We start from the raw sequence: 14,942 nt of genomic DNA, 5'->3' as shown, positions 1-14,942 counted from the left end.
GACGGCTGCTTTTCTTTGCCGAGTGCCGGTCCAGCCCTCGGCAAAGGCTTTGCCGAGTGCCCGATAAAGGGCCCTCGGCAAAGACCCTCTTCGCCGACTCAAAATTCCCCGAGAGCTCTTTGCCGAGGGCCGCTCTCGGCAAAGCCTTTGCCGAGGGTTAATGGGCCTTTGCCGAGGGCCTCAGGCCCTCGGCAAAGAGGCCGTCTCCAGTAGTGTTGATTTATTTTGCCTTGTTTCTTCTACGTGTATAAAAAATTGTGGTGATGCCTCTAGAGATCATTTATGTAGTATTGCTTGATGATTTGATTGATCGTCTCTATTTATGTAGAGGTTTACACTGCTTGATTAGCCAATCAATAATGATTAGCGTTCATCTATACTATTATAAGAAATAAGGCCGACAGAAGAGTATATTATATAAATAAAAGATTAAAGAGGCGAGAAGATATAAACGTGTGAATGGGCACGCACACACAACAGATGTCTTGGTTGAAACCAGACCGAAACTGCACTACGGTACATGCATATATTACTAGTAGGGAATCTGAAGCAACATCGATCAATTTTCATTATTAGAAGATACATATGCAGAAGTACAAAGCGTGCAAAAGCTACTGTAATCCAAGTCGATTTTCTTCTCAACTTCCATGTAGCTGACCCACCGATGAATAGACCAAATCCGGTATAATCTCGTACCACGACATGCTTCGCACCTTTTTGTTGATGCTGACAAGGAACGTTGTGAGCACCTCATGCCTTGGCCTCTACTTTTGAGTGGCAGTAGCCTTGCTGACTGCCCAAGATCCAGCACCAACCATCTCCCCTTGCATAGCAAATACCAATGCACCTTCATGTTCTATCTCTCGGATAATTCGATCAAGTTTTGGAGTTTTTCGGACAACAAAACCCATCAGCCTGCCTGGGGTATGTCCCATACTAGGGTTAATCTGTCCATGGCTTGCAGGAAATGCAACAACAGGAGTAGCTTCTGCCTGTCCCTCTTCTTCACCAGGAGCTTTTAGATCAAAGCCCTTGTTGGTTGGCCCTTTGTGACGGCTAGCTTCCACTTCTTGAGTACTTTTATTAGGAGGCAACATATGTCTTTCCAAAGGTATGGCGCTCGCCATCCGAACCATTTCTTGATTTGGTTCTTCACCTGGTAGCATATGAATATGATTAGGCTGGTCTAAGACAGCATTTTGCTGCTTTTCCATCTCACAACACCCCACAACACTAAGTGATTCTTCAACCACAACACCTTTGTCTTCCCTACGCTTGAATACTCCCCATAGATAGTGTTTTCTCTGAAATGCTGCAAAATAAGAGAGACCGGTGTGTCAATGAACCAAAGTCACATCACATAAAACAGGGTCAAAGGCAATGGCCCTCTACCTAGGAACATCATCCTCGACATGAGTACAAGGGGTCGTTTTGGACTATGCCTTGTAAAAAAAACCCTCTCAAGCAAGCATATCATGTTCCTAAACCCTATCGACCCAGGATTTTTGTGACTATGGGCTTAACTTCGACTGACCATAAAAGCAATCAGTAAGGGAAGAGAACATTAAAAAAGATAACATACTCTGGTGATGATTGGACAGTAGAATAGAAGGGAATATCAACATCTCGGCTTCACCAATAATAGCCCGCAAAGCTAAATCATTTTGCATGACTTCTCTAACTAGTTGCTCCAAGCCTTCGTCTTGCCTAGGGATGCAAAAGAGGGAATTAGGCATTTTAATTCTCCTGGATGATCTATAGTGGTGAAAAGTTACGAAAAGGTTAAGAAACACACCTCATTTCATGAGGAAAGAAATAGATGCCAATGTCGTCGGCAATCGGTTTTGATACCTCCCATGCCTTAGGCCACACCTCCAACCTCGAAAGCTTTTGCACTTCAACCACTTTTAGCAATTGTTTGGACAAACTCCATGCTTTCTCACATGATTTGGTCGACAAATGTCCATCCAATGATACACATTCCTTATCGTCTGTCTTAAAGATGCCATTGTTGACATAAATAATGAAGACATTAGAACATAAAGCACAATACAAGAATACTATAAAGATTTCAAAATATTATACCTCCAATTAGGTTTGTCAATGGGCTTCGAACAACTATAGCATTGTTGTTCAACACATGATGACACTGAGACTTTAGCGTGACCATTCTTTAAAATACTAGCGGTGTCATCCTCCACACCCACATGGTTAAAATCACCACCGCCATCTTCTGCTTCATCTTTCCAAGTTACTCTGGATTGTTTGAGTTTCTTCATCTGCTTACAACTCATATTATCCACTTGTACTCCATCATTACTATCATCATCGAGTGCCTCAGGATTTTCTGCAGATAATGGTTCCTTCCTCTTCCTGGACATGGAATTACTGTTTTTTCCATTGCAATTAGCAAATTGGCCCATGTTTCTTTCTATAAGCCCTCTTTTCTCAACATTTTCAAAAGTCAAGTTCATAGAATGGTTGTCCCTTTGAAATTCTAGAAGGTCTCTACCAAATGGATACGAAGGGATGCTCCCTGAATTGCAATGGATATCTGACAATGTAGAATCCAGAGTATGTTTTGCCTTCGTCGTGTCTCCCTCTTTATGATATTCACCAAATTTCACATTTTCTTTGTCATTGCCAATGACAATTTCATCTTGCTTGTCCTAATGTCTTGCAGCTGTCCTTAGAAACCATATGTATACCCTTTGGGAACTCCAATTTTGTAGTGCTATATTTTGCACTAGTGATGTCTTTATCAGAACTTGCTCGCTTCTTTAAGCGAGACGACGAGTCACTATAATGACCTAGTCTATCGGTTGTCTTTGGAGCCAACCCTGGCTTAGCCTTCAACTGAGTTGGCTGTGAAGCATCATTCGCCTCTCGTTTCCTTTTTAAGCCATGTGTTTCCTTCCATCGATTGTTGACCTCAAGAGAGCCTTTTGTTTGTCTACCGAAATCGAGCTTTTTCGAAGCTTGAGGCAGTAGGCTGCTCCATACCCTTTGATGTATAAACATGATTTGACTTGCTAGCACCCTTTGCCACTGATGAATTGTTCACTATCTTTGCACTTGGCTGACTAATGTTGATATTCTTCGAAGGAAATTGTTTGTCCGGTTGCGAACCAAAGTTCACTTTATGATTGGCTTTATTCGCAACAGGATGCATATTCGCTCGTGTTTTCTGAAACTCCTTCCAAGACATCTTCCAAATTTTATTCTTATTCCTTGATCCAGTTGCCGCCCGTCTATTTGAGCCGACAGATTTTGTTCGGCTTGGCATCCCTGTTACCAACGTAGAAAACAAGCTATGATTATAGTGCTATATTTATTTATTATAACAAAATTGGAAGGCTGACCAATTTAACATATATTGTTTGACTAAGAACCAAGTGAACTCATGAAGAAAACATTAGTAAATCTTTTTACTAAGAACCAGGTGAACTCATGAAAAAAACATTGATAATTTTTTTTGTTGATTTCATCTAGTAATCTAGTAAGAAGGGTAATCCTAGAACATTACAATGGTATATATTCTTCTCTCTGTTCGTGTTTGGATGAGTCTCAAGAAATTTAGCAATGTTTTTTCGGCATGTCTGACGAAATTAAGTAAAGGTACTGTGTAAAAACAATCTATCCCACTTGTTTGACAAGTTTCTAACACTGTGCCCATCCACTCTCCCTCGTATCGTTTTGAACAGGCTTGGGACAAACATTAGAAATATAAATCATAAATAGATTTATCTTGAAAAGTACTTTCATAAAAATATATATATCATTTTTCAATATAAATATTTTTATAAAAATAAGAAGTCAAAGTTACACTTTGAAGACCGTGTCGCTATCTAAAACGACTTGAGGGAGTATTATATACATCTACAACCAACTTAATATAAGACCTTGTTTAGTTCCTCCTCCTAAAATTTACTCCCTATCACATCGGATGTTTGCACGCATGCATGGCGTATTAAATATAGACTAAAAATAATTAATTACACAGATTGTGACTAATTTGCGAGATGAAATTTTTAGGCCTAATTAGTCCATGATTTGACAACATGGTGCTACAATAACATGTGTAATGATGGATTAATTAGGCTTAACAAATTCGTCTCGCGGATTACTAAGGACTTCTATAATTTGTTTTATTATTACTATCCGAACACTCCCACGTAACACCTCGATGTGACACCTGATGTGACATCCCTTAACTTTACTCACTGGATTTAAACACCACCTAAATATGGATTCAAACATGAATACTTTTAAATACCAAAGTATACAACCTATTATTCATATAAAATAATTCATCATATTTGCGAGAAATAAATTCCATCTTATATATATATATATATATATATATATATATATATATATATATATATATATATATGCAAACAGTACATGCAGAAAAAAAACGTAGAAAAAAACAACTTAAACCAACGAACAGAAATTAACATTAGACTGACCGGTGTGCACGCATACCTGAAGCCGTGCGTTGCTTTCTCTTCCCGTAGATAGAATGAAGAGCGGCACGGACGCCCGAAAACGAATACCACCCCGGCTGCTGACTCTCCTCTCAACAAAGCTACTGCGGCGGCGAAATCTAAATCAAGGCGTCGAGAGAGCAGGGAGAGGATCAGAGCAGAAGACAAGCGCCCAGGCCCTGGACTTCATTATATTATAATATATAGGCGCTTGGAGGCGGTTTGGGTACCTGGAACCGCCGAGTCGTGCGGCATACGGAGAGTCGAGCGAGGCGGTATTGGAATTTGGAAACGGACCGACGACGATCGAGGATTTTTTTGCTGTGTGGATTCTGAGCCGATATTCCATCCGCCGACGTTGTATATTCCTTTTCTTTTTCTTTTCTGTCACCCCTTTCCTTTTTTTCTCTTTTACGTGACGCTCACGCACTGATTGCCATGCTGGGCCCAAAGCCGAGGAGAGTCATGATCAGCCCCGCCGGCCCGGTCAACTGATGTAGTATCCATCTCCTCTTGGGCCACTAAATCCTCCATTACCCATCCAGCCCAGCCCAAATACTCGCCTTTTCCTCGTTTGCATACATACTTCTTAGATTCAGCCCATATAACATTTCTCTCATATGAGGTTAGGATCTTCTGCGTTTGCTCAAAAAAAAAGATCTTCTTCTACGTATAGTAGACCAAACTATATACGAAATATAGTAGGACTACAATTCTACAAAGCGTCATGTATTGATGTCCTATGTACAACTCATGTCCGGCAGTATAATTCGATATAATGATGATGATACTCGTCAGTCGTCACTCGTGGATGTCCAATGTCCCCAGTGTATTTATTAAGCATATTTTATTCGATAATGCTTTGATGAGGACGTACCTCCGGGGTGTGGTGGTATGGACGCCCCCGTTCTTGGGCCTACTCATCGATTGGGCCCAACAGGCAACGTCCGTTCTTCCACTCCCGAACATTTTCCCCACTCGCGACCGCTACCACTTTCAATGCGTTGTTCGCCTGCAATAGTCGCGATGCGCCGTCCGCCCGCCTCCTCTGCCTCGCCGGTGGCCCCCATCTCATGCCGCACCCGCCCCAATCTCGCGCCGCGCCGCTCGGGGCATCCACCGCCGTGACCCATCCACCTCGCTGGACGTGGCCATGGCGTGCAAAGCGCCACCACCACCCCGACGCCACTAGGAGGTCGCCGGTCATTGCTTTCGACGTCCCCTTAAACACGAGTTTGCTGGCTACCATAGTCCCCCACCAGGTAGGCCATGGTCGTCGGCGACGCCGTATTTCAAGTTTTTCAGGCATTTCACACTTATGTTTCAAGTGTTTCATCTGGATGTTGCAAAAGTAGATCTGGAATGTTTCATATGTGGCAATGACAATATACGCATGTTTCAAGCCTGTGTTCAAAGTGTTTCAAGTATTTTTAGACGCATGTTTCAGACGCGTGTTTCAAGTATTTTTCATCTGAATGTTTCATATATTACTATGGCTGCACACACATATTTTAAGTGTTTGTTTTCATGTGTTTTAGATGTTTCAGACATATTACAAAAGTGGATCCGGATGTTGCATGTATTGCTATGGCTATACACGCATGTTTCAAGAGCATGTTTCATCTGTTTTAGTTGTATGTTGTAAATGTTTCATCTTTATGTTTCAAAAGTAAATCAGGTGTTGCACATGTTGCAATGCGCGTTGGTGGCTGGCGCCTGGCGGATAGTGGCCTGCCGCAGCCGCTTGGTGCTCACGTGCGGGCGCGGAATGGGCGTGGCAAGCCTAGTGCTGCTGTGGGGGCGCCGCCGTGGTTCACATGCGGATGCGGGGGTGTGCGATGCGATGCGGACGGGTGACGGGTGCAGGCGCGGAACTCCGTCTAGACGGACGCTGCCTCTGGAGTGGAGTTTGACATGGGACCTAGGGAGCGTACGTCAGGCATGGGTGTGGGAGCTGCGTCCAGACGGACGCCACACTCCGGACGTCCAGACACGTCATCCCGTATTTTATTTGCAACCATTATCTACTTTATTTAATTATTATCCGGATTAAACCTATCGTCGGACGGACAATATCCATACCATTGCTGCTGCATTTGCTAGTCTAGTTCAAAGTATAAACAAAATAAATCAGCTGAACGCATTTGATGTAGCTGTAACTTTAGATTCAGCATTTTCTAGAGCTATAAACAGGTACCTCTAAAATTAATTTATGGATTTCTTATGGCTAGCTCTGCTAAACGGGCCTGATATGAGTTTTTTTTTTTAGGGATGGTATGAGATGGTTTTGATATATCTTAGAACGTTTCTGAAAATTTTTGAGAATCTTGCTCATTATTCTTGCTTTTTAAATGGCTTTATAATTTTTATAAGATTCTCAAAATACTTAACTTTTGAATAGATGATGCATCGCATGCAAAATTGTCGAAATCACCACCGTACAAGGCGCGTATACTCTGCATGAGCGTGTAGCGCAACATAACTGATCGAGGAAATAATCAGACAAGTTCAAGCACAACTGCAAAGCGAGGAATGAAACAAACAGCATCCACCACTCCACCAGAATGCTGGAGCACCCGTCCGTCATACTAAATAAAATTATTTAGAAGATGAAACATCCATTAATTCAGCGGTGGATCCTGGAAATATTTTAGGGGGGACTGAACAACACTGCTGCTCGATCTTAAGTCTCAGCCCCCCTACACTATAGAACTTTGCCTAAAAATTCATAGGGGCTCTACAATAATTTGCACTGATTTGGTTTGGGTAGGGGGGGCTTGAGCCCCCCCCCGCCCCACCGCTGGATCAGCCCCTGCATTAATTCACAGGACGAAACATGCATTAAACTAGCCATTAATTTACAGACCAAACATGCATTAAACTAGGCTACTAGCTGGAATACAGAAGCCCTACAGACAGGCGTCACCTTAGGCATCCACATGAGCATACAAAAGCTGATAAAGGGCAGGCATCCACAAGAGTATATATACAAAAGCTGATAAAGGGCCAAGTACACTAATTTCCCTAACTCCACAGCAAAAGTCAGCACCACATCTGCTAGTGCTTCACCGGAAAACAGCTTGAGCCCTCATCACCTTGTCATCAGAAACTAGGCAGCCCTCTGCTCAGGCAGACATGAAACCTTTTGGCTGGTCAGCTGTTTTCGGGGCGAGCAACTCATGCCCTGCTTATATTAGTGGAGGCGATGTTGCCTGGCCATAGACCACCACCAATCGTCTCCCCCCGGATAGCAAGTACCAACGAACCTTCACGCTTCATCTCTTGAATGAGCTGCTCGAGTTTTGGAGTCTGTCCGGCAACGAAACAGAAAAACCAGCCCGAGGGAACCCCGACAATTGAGTCGCTCTGCACATGATTTCCGGGTATGGTAGCAGCATTGGTATCATTTTCATTAGCTTCAGTAGGTATGGTGGCAGCTTCAGTTGTTACGGCAGCAGGATCGGTAGCAACTGCAGTAGCTTCAATTGTTACGGAAGCAGGATTGGTAGCAATTGCAGTAGCTTCAGCACGGTGCAGAGTGTGACGCAATGCATCTCCCAGTTGTCTTTCTTCAGGAGCTTCAGGTCCAAAGTCCATGTCGGGGGAGACCCTGGAACACCTCTAGTTGCTGCAGCTTGCTGCATGCTCTTAGCAGGCGACTTCCAGTGGACTTCTTGCACCTCATCTCCATTGATTTCATCCATAGGATTTCTATCACTAGTATCATCACCTTTTGCTTCTTTGTTTCTTCATCCGCTTAGGAGATGCTTCCTCCGTTTCTTTAATCGTCAATTCCCTATCACTATGGTTATCGACGATAAAACCTCCTCCATTATCAAGACTTACTTGCCTCTTTAACCTAGAAGGTAAGGCATCATCGTATCAATCCAGTCCATCAAAATTCTTTGGTCTGTGAACCAGTCCTGCCATTGCCTTAAATTGAGGTGATTGAGAATTATTAATATGCTTTGATCTATTCATTGTTGTCTTCGCTTTCAAGGGGTCATGGTCGTCTAAGCTTCTCAATGCTACAATGGAATCATCTCTTCTAGTAACATTTCCATTTGGCATGATGGCTTCCACTCGTTTGGTGTTGTTATTCTTTCTAGGGGAATCTTGCTTGATTGGTTGCAAGGCATGCCTGACTTGTCGATTTGCTTCAACTGGAACACTCCTTTGTTGTCAGTCCTTGACAATGTTGCCGAACTCGCATGCATCGCAGAGGAGTTATTGTGGTTGATGTTCTTATCCTTCAAAGGATTCCGTCTATCTAGTTTTGAAGCAAGGTATGCAACACCATCATCTCTTCTATTGTTTTTGCGAGCATTCCTTAGTAAAAGATCCAAACTTACATTCATTGTAGAAGAGTTCATGTGTCTAGTGTTACTATCCTTTATAGGGGATTGTCCAACTAACAATGAGGCAACATTATCTCGCTGATTTGCATCATTTGCAGCATTATCTCTTTTGTTAGTTTTACTTGCGTTCATTGACGATGAAGCCAATTTTCCATTCGACAAAATGTTGCTCATGTCCGATGTTGCTATCTGTTGGTGCAGAAAGTGACCAACACATAAATATTTGTAGTTTTGCCGTACATTGTGATCGGATGTGGCCTAGCACTCAATGACATAGGGTTTATACTGGTTCAGGCAACGTGCCCTACGTCCAGTTTGAGTCGGTCGGTGACTTTATTCCTGAGCCTAGGTGCTCGAAGTTTGCTGCGGGGTTACAAACGAAAGGGAGAAAGATGGGGGGTGCAAGTGGCCCGGTCAGACTCCGGACTAAAGGGCTAAGAGTTACGGGAGCTCTGCTATGAACTAAGTGTTCGAGCGTGTGCTCGAGTGTTTTGAACCTAGTAGTTCTATTGTGTGTGTGAGTGAACTCATGGATCTATCTGTTGGGAGAGAGCACATCCCCTTTTATAGATGAAGGGGGTGGCCTTACAAGCGAGAGAGAGAGAGAGTACGCATGCTACTAAGTCTTGTTGCCCACGTCGTCTGGTACAAGATGATGGTAGGCGCCCATAGCATTGTTGTTGTCAGACGCATGTGGGAGGTTTTACCGTATTCACCATGTATGGTAAATGACAGTGCCCACAACACTGTTGATGTCCAGAGGCATGTGGGGGGAGCCTTACCGCGTTTGCCTGGTATGGGAGTTGATGGCGCCTACAACACTGTAGGGCAAATGTCGGCGCCCGCAACATTGCTTGGGTTCCAACATGCCTGGAAGGTTGCAGGGCACCCCTCTGACATGTCCTGTCGGTTACTATCCTGCATGTGTGCAGGGTACAGTCCTTGGTATCATGGTTGACTTGAGTGCCCTGCCTTACATGCTCCATCTGTTTCCTGGTCCTCACCAAGCAGGCATCCCCGGTCGGTTGGTTCCAGTCGGCTCTGACTGCGTTAGTCAGAGAAGAGCTATAAGCAGGGGGTTCGATGCATCCCCGGTCGGAGATGCGGGTCGAAGTTTGGAAGCGATGTTTGGCTAGGCCTTTCGGTCAGAGAGGCGGGCCGTATTCGGAAGCGAGCGCCATTCCTCCTTGGCGAGGCCTTCCGGTCAAAGATTGGATCACCCTTATAGCCTGTCGTTCAAGTATTTGGGCCGGCCCTGGAGTTGTGCATTGTTCGCAATGTTGTCTGCTGGGCCGAGCCTTTGCTTGGAAGCCGGTCCATGAGGGACCTCGGGTTTATGAACCCGACAGGAGCCCCGAGCCCTCGGGCGATTCAGGTAGAATCATCTAGGAGATTTTTGTTTCGACGGTGGGTGCGTGCGAGCGCAACCGCGGGTGTAGCCCCCGAGCCCCCGGGCGATTCGGTTTGAATCGTCTGGGGGGTTCTTTGTGTTGCCAGTGGGGGAAGTTTTGTTTCATCAGCGGGTGCACGTGAGCACACCTGCGGGTGTAGCCCTCGAGCCCCCGGGTGATTCGGACAGAATCGCCTAGGGGGTTTTGTCAGCGGGCATGCATGAGGCATTTTTTAGGGACCGATCCAGGCATCAGGCACAACCAACGCAATTTAGGGATCGGGTGAGACGGAGCTTGTGGATCCTAGCATCGGGCGCAGCCGAGGCAGTTTAGGGATCAGGCGAGACGAAGCTCGCGGATCCTGGCATCGGGCACAACCGAGGCAGTTTAGGGATTGGGCGAGACGGAGTCACGGATCCTGGCATCGGGCGCAGCCGTGGCAGTTTAGGGATCAGGCAAGATGAAGCTCGTGGATCCTAGTGTCGGGCGCAGCCGAGGCAGTTTAGGGATCGGGTGAGATGGAGCTCGTGGATCCTGGCATCGGGTGCAGTCAAGGTAGTTTAGGGATCAGGCGAGATGGAGTTCATGGATCCTAGCGTCGGGCGTAGCCGAGGCAGTTTAGGGATCGGGCAAGACGGAGTCGTGGATCCTAGCGTCGGGCGTAGCCGAGGCAGTTTAGGGATCGGGCGAGACGGAGCTCACGGATCCTAGCGTCGGGCGTAGCCGAGGCAGTTTAGGGATCAGGTGAGATGGAGCTCGCGAATCCTAGCATCGGGCGTAGCCAAGGTAGTTTAGGGATCGGGCGAGACGGAGCTCGCGGATCCTGGCCTCGAGCGCAGTCGAGGCAGTTTAGGGATCGGGTGAGATGGAGTCATGGATCCTGGCGTCGGGCACAGCCATGATAGTTTAGGGATCGGGCGAGATGAAGCTCGTGGATCTGGCATCAGGCGCAACAGAGGCAGTTTAGGGATCGGGCAAGATGGAGCTCGTGGATCCTGGCGTCGGGCGCAGCCGAGGCAGTTTAGGGATCGGGCGAGATGGAGCTCGTGGATCCTAGCATCGGGCATAGCCGAGGTAGTTTAGGGATCAGGTGAGATGGAGTCACGGATCCTGGCGTCGGGCGCAGCCGAGGCAGTTTAGGGATTGGGTGAGACGAAGCTCATGGATCCTAGCACCGGGTATAGCTGAGGCAGTTTAGGGATCGAGCGAGCTGGAGCTCACGAATCCTGGTGTCGAGCGCAGTCGAGGCAATTTAGGGATCGAGCGAGATGGAGCTCGTGGATCCTGGCACCAAGCGCAGCCAAGGTAGTTTAGGGATCAGGCGAGACGAAGCTCGTGGATCCTGGTGTCGGGCGTAGCCAAGGTAGTTTAGGGATCGGGCGAGACGAAGCTCATAGATCCTAGCGTCGGACGTAGCCAAGGCAGTTTAGTGATCGGGTAAGACGGAGCTCGCGATCCTGGCATCGGGCGTAGTCGAAGCAGTTTAAGGATCAGGCGAGACAGAGTCAAGGATCCTAGCGTTGGGCGCAGCCGAGGTAGTTTAGGGATCGGGCGAGATGGAGCTCGTAGATCCTGACGTCGGGCGCAGCTGAGGCAGTTTAGGTGTCTTAAGCCCCTAAGCCCCATTGGGCTTGGTAGGGGTCAATTGAGTTTTGTGCGTTACCCCATCTGTAGTTTCTCGCAACCGGAGGGGCTAAGCTAACATCGCTTGCCTCGATGGCTCGAGTGACGCGCTCGGTGATCTCGCTAATGGGGCATGTTCGAGTGAAATCTAGGCCCATCATTCATGATGGGGTCGGCATAGCCCTCATGTGGCATTCCACTACTCCTTAACCTACAACCTAGTAGATGCCTAGGTCATTCCAGAGACCGACCTAAGTGGCCCGCTGGCCTCCCCTCGATGGAGATTCTATGGGTTTGGCGAGGTTAGGATCGAACGAGAAGGTCGAGATGACCCTATCTGCTTTGGGGCAGACTAGGCGAGGGCCACTTAGGGTTCATCTGCGTTTTCTACCCTAGCTTTGCTTGACGCAAGGCGGCCTCGAGCCCTTCATGGGCCAGCCTTCGAACCCTGGTCGGTCGTTGTCCATGTTGAATGAGGCAACTGCCACTTCATGACGCAACACAGAGCGTTGTGATGCATTTAACTGTATATGCGATGCCTCGGATGTATGGAATGAATGAATGCGTGTATAGATGAGTGAATGACAATAGATGAATGTTTATATAAAAAGAAATAGTGGGGGCTGGTAATGTTACCTTGATGACTCGAGAGATGGGGTTTGAAGAGTTCCAATCAGAAATATCTGATCGGCATCCACGCTCGTCGTTCGTGACAGAGTCGGCATGGCCCACATGGGCGTCCCTCTGCTCCTTACCTATCTCTCGGCGTTTGCCTAAGCCATCCGATTGACTCAGGAAGCCCGATGGTCTCTCCTAGGCGGAGATCTCATAGTTGGGCCTTTCTGAGTCCCGCCTGCACGTGGTGGCGCTTTGTTTCTTGCGCCTGGCATGCGGTAGTGGTGGGCCATACTTAGGCCATGTCCCGTCTAACCATGCATCATTCCATCGGGCAGGGAGCGTCCCATCGATCAGGGCGCGTCCCATCGTTTCCCATCCGCATTGAATGGGGGAAGGGAGAGGGTTTTTCACCACAATCCTTTGCCCCTCTTCAACTGCTGCATCTCCTCCTTAAATAGGGGAAAGGGAGAGGGAAAGGAGAACTCATAGACCCGTTCATTATTTTAGAGCATAATGTCGAGCTGGTGGTCATCCAGCGTAGATGAGGTGGTGCTGGCCGCCTTCGCCAAGAAGGGGCTACTTCCGTCGAAGGAGGTGGCACACTAGAGGGTACTGCACATCGCTGGCTTCATCACCGTCTGTGAGGCTTTCATCAGGATGGAGCCGCACGTGGACTCCTTTCGGTGAATCTTCTTTGGGCCAGTCTTGTCGAAGGGGAAGACACTCAGGACTGTGCTGGTGGGGGGTTTTGCCCTAGTAGCTGCTCAGGTTGGTTAGTTCATAAAGTTTGATGAGACATCCTCTAGCCATGGCGGCCATACTTTGGTGGGCGGCGTCCCTGCCCAGGAGCTGCCTCGACTGCATGAGAAGGTCTAGAGCTCCATGCTCTTCTATTGAGCATCTATGGGTGCGACGCCCTTGAGGTACCCGTTGCGCTCGCCGAAGTCGAGGGAGCAGAGCCCTTGCAGTGGTGGTTATGTCCAGTGGCATTTGTCGTGGCCTCACCTTTGGCATCAGACGATGCCGCTGAGTGGTCATAGTAGTATTTGGAGTAGAAGTAGTTAGCAAATGTGACCATTAAGTTCATGGGGGAGCCCTCGTGTGAACAGTTTTTATACCAATGAATACATCAGTTATGCTTTATGATAGAATCACTATCCGTTCCTTGTTTTTTTATCCAAGCATAGCTTTGTTTTTATCCTTTCTTTTTCACACCTGCTCGTTTGTTCCATAGGCTGCAACTTAAAAAACTTAGGCATGGCCCGCGAGGCTCGACTGCTCGTAACCGTAGGTCGTGGCGGGGTGTGCTCGGTCGGGAGTAAAAACAAAGTCACGTAGGGTAATCAAAGGAATGGAATGCCCTTTTGTTCGAGCAAAAATTTTTTACCATGTGATAGTAAAATGAGGCAACATTATCTCGCTGATTTGCATCATTTGCAGCATTATCTCTTTTGTTAGTTTTACTTGCGTTCATTGACGATGAAGCTAATTTTCCATTCGACAAAATGTTGCTCATGTCCGATGTTGCTATCTGTTGGTGCAGAAAGTGACCAACACATAAATATTTGTAGTTTTGCCGTACGTTGTGATCGGATGTGGCCTAGCACTCAATGACATAGGGTTTCTACTGGTTCAGGCAACGTGCCCTATGTCCAGTTTGAGTCAGTCGGTGACTTTATTCCTGAGCCCAGGTGCTCAAAGTTTGCTACGGGGTTACAAACGAAAGGGAGAAAGATGGGGGGTGCAAGTGGCCCAGTCAGACTCTAGACTAAAGGGCTGAGAGTTACGGGAGCTCCGCTATGAACTAAGTGTTCGAGCGTGTGCTCGAGTGTTTTGAACCTAGTAGTTCTGTTGTGTGTGTGAGAGAACTCATGGATCTATCCGTTTGGAGAGAGCACATCCCCTTTTATAGATGAAGGGGGTGGCCTTACAAGCGAGAGAGAGAGAGTACGCATGCTACTAAGTCTTGTTGCCCATGTCGTCTGGTACAAGATGATGGTAGGCGCCCATAGCATTGTTGTTGTCAGACGCATGTGGGAGGTTTTACCGTATTCACCATGTATGGTAAATGACGGTGCCCACAACACTGTTGATGTCCAGAGGCATGTGGGGGGAGCCTTACCGCATTTGCCTGGTATGGGAGTTGATGGCGCCTACAACATTGTAGGGCAAATATCGGCGCCCACAACATTGCTTGGGTTCTAACATGCCTGGAAGGTTGCAGGGCACCCCTTTGACATGTCCTGTCGGTTACTATCCTGCCTATGTGCAGGGTACGGTCCTTGGTATCATGGTTGACTTGAGTGCCCTGCCTTACATGCTCTGTCTATTTCCTGGTCCTCACCAAGCGGGCGTCCCCGGTCGGTTGGTTCCAGTCGGCTCTGACTGTGTTAGTCGGAGAAGAGCTGTAAGCAGGGGGTTCGGTGCATCCCCGGTCGGAGACGCGGGTTGAAGTTTGGAAG

General features: G+C 47.1%; 1 pseudogene; it reads right to left on the bottom strand.

Annotated features, from left to right (window-relative positions):
• Positions 1-764: 764 nt before the first annotated feature.
• The window catches only part of LOC136507709 (uncharacterized), a 31,276-nt pseudogene continuing 17,098 nt past the window's right edge, over positions 765-14,942 (bottom strand).

This window comes from Miscanthus floridulus, chromosome 15, assembly GCF_019320115.1.
Source record: "Miscanthus floridulus cultivar M001 chromosome 15, ASM1932011v1, whole genome shotgun sequence".
NCBI classification, from domain to species: Eukaryota; Viridiplantae; Streptophyta; class Magnoliopsida; order Poales; family Poaceae; genus Miscanthus; species Miscanthus floridulus.
This window is presented reverse-complemented; position numbering and strand designations above follow the sequence as displayed.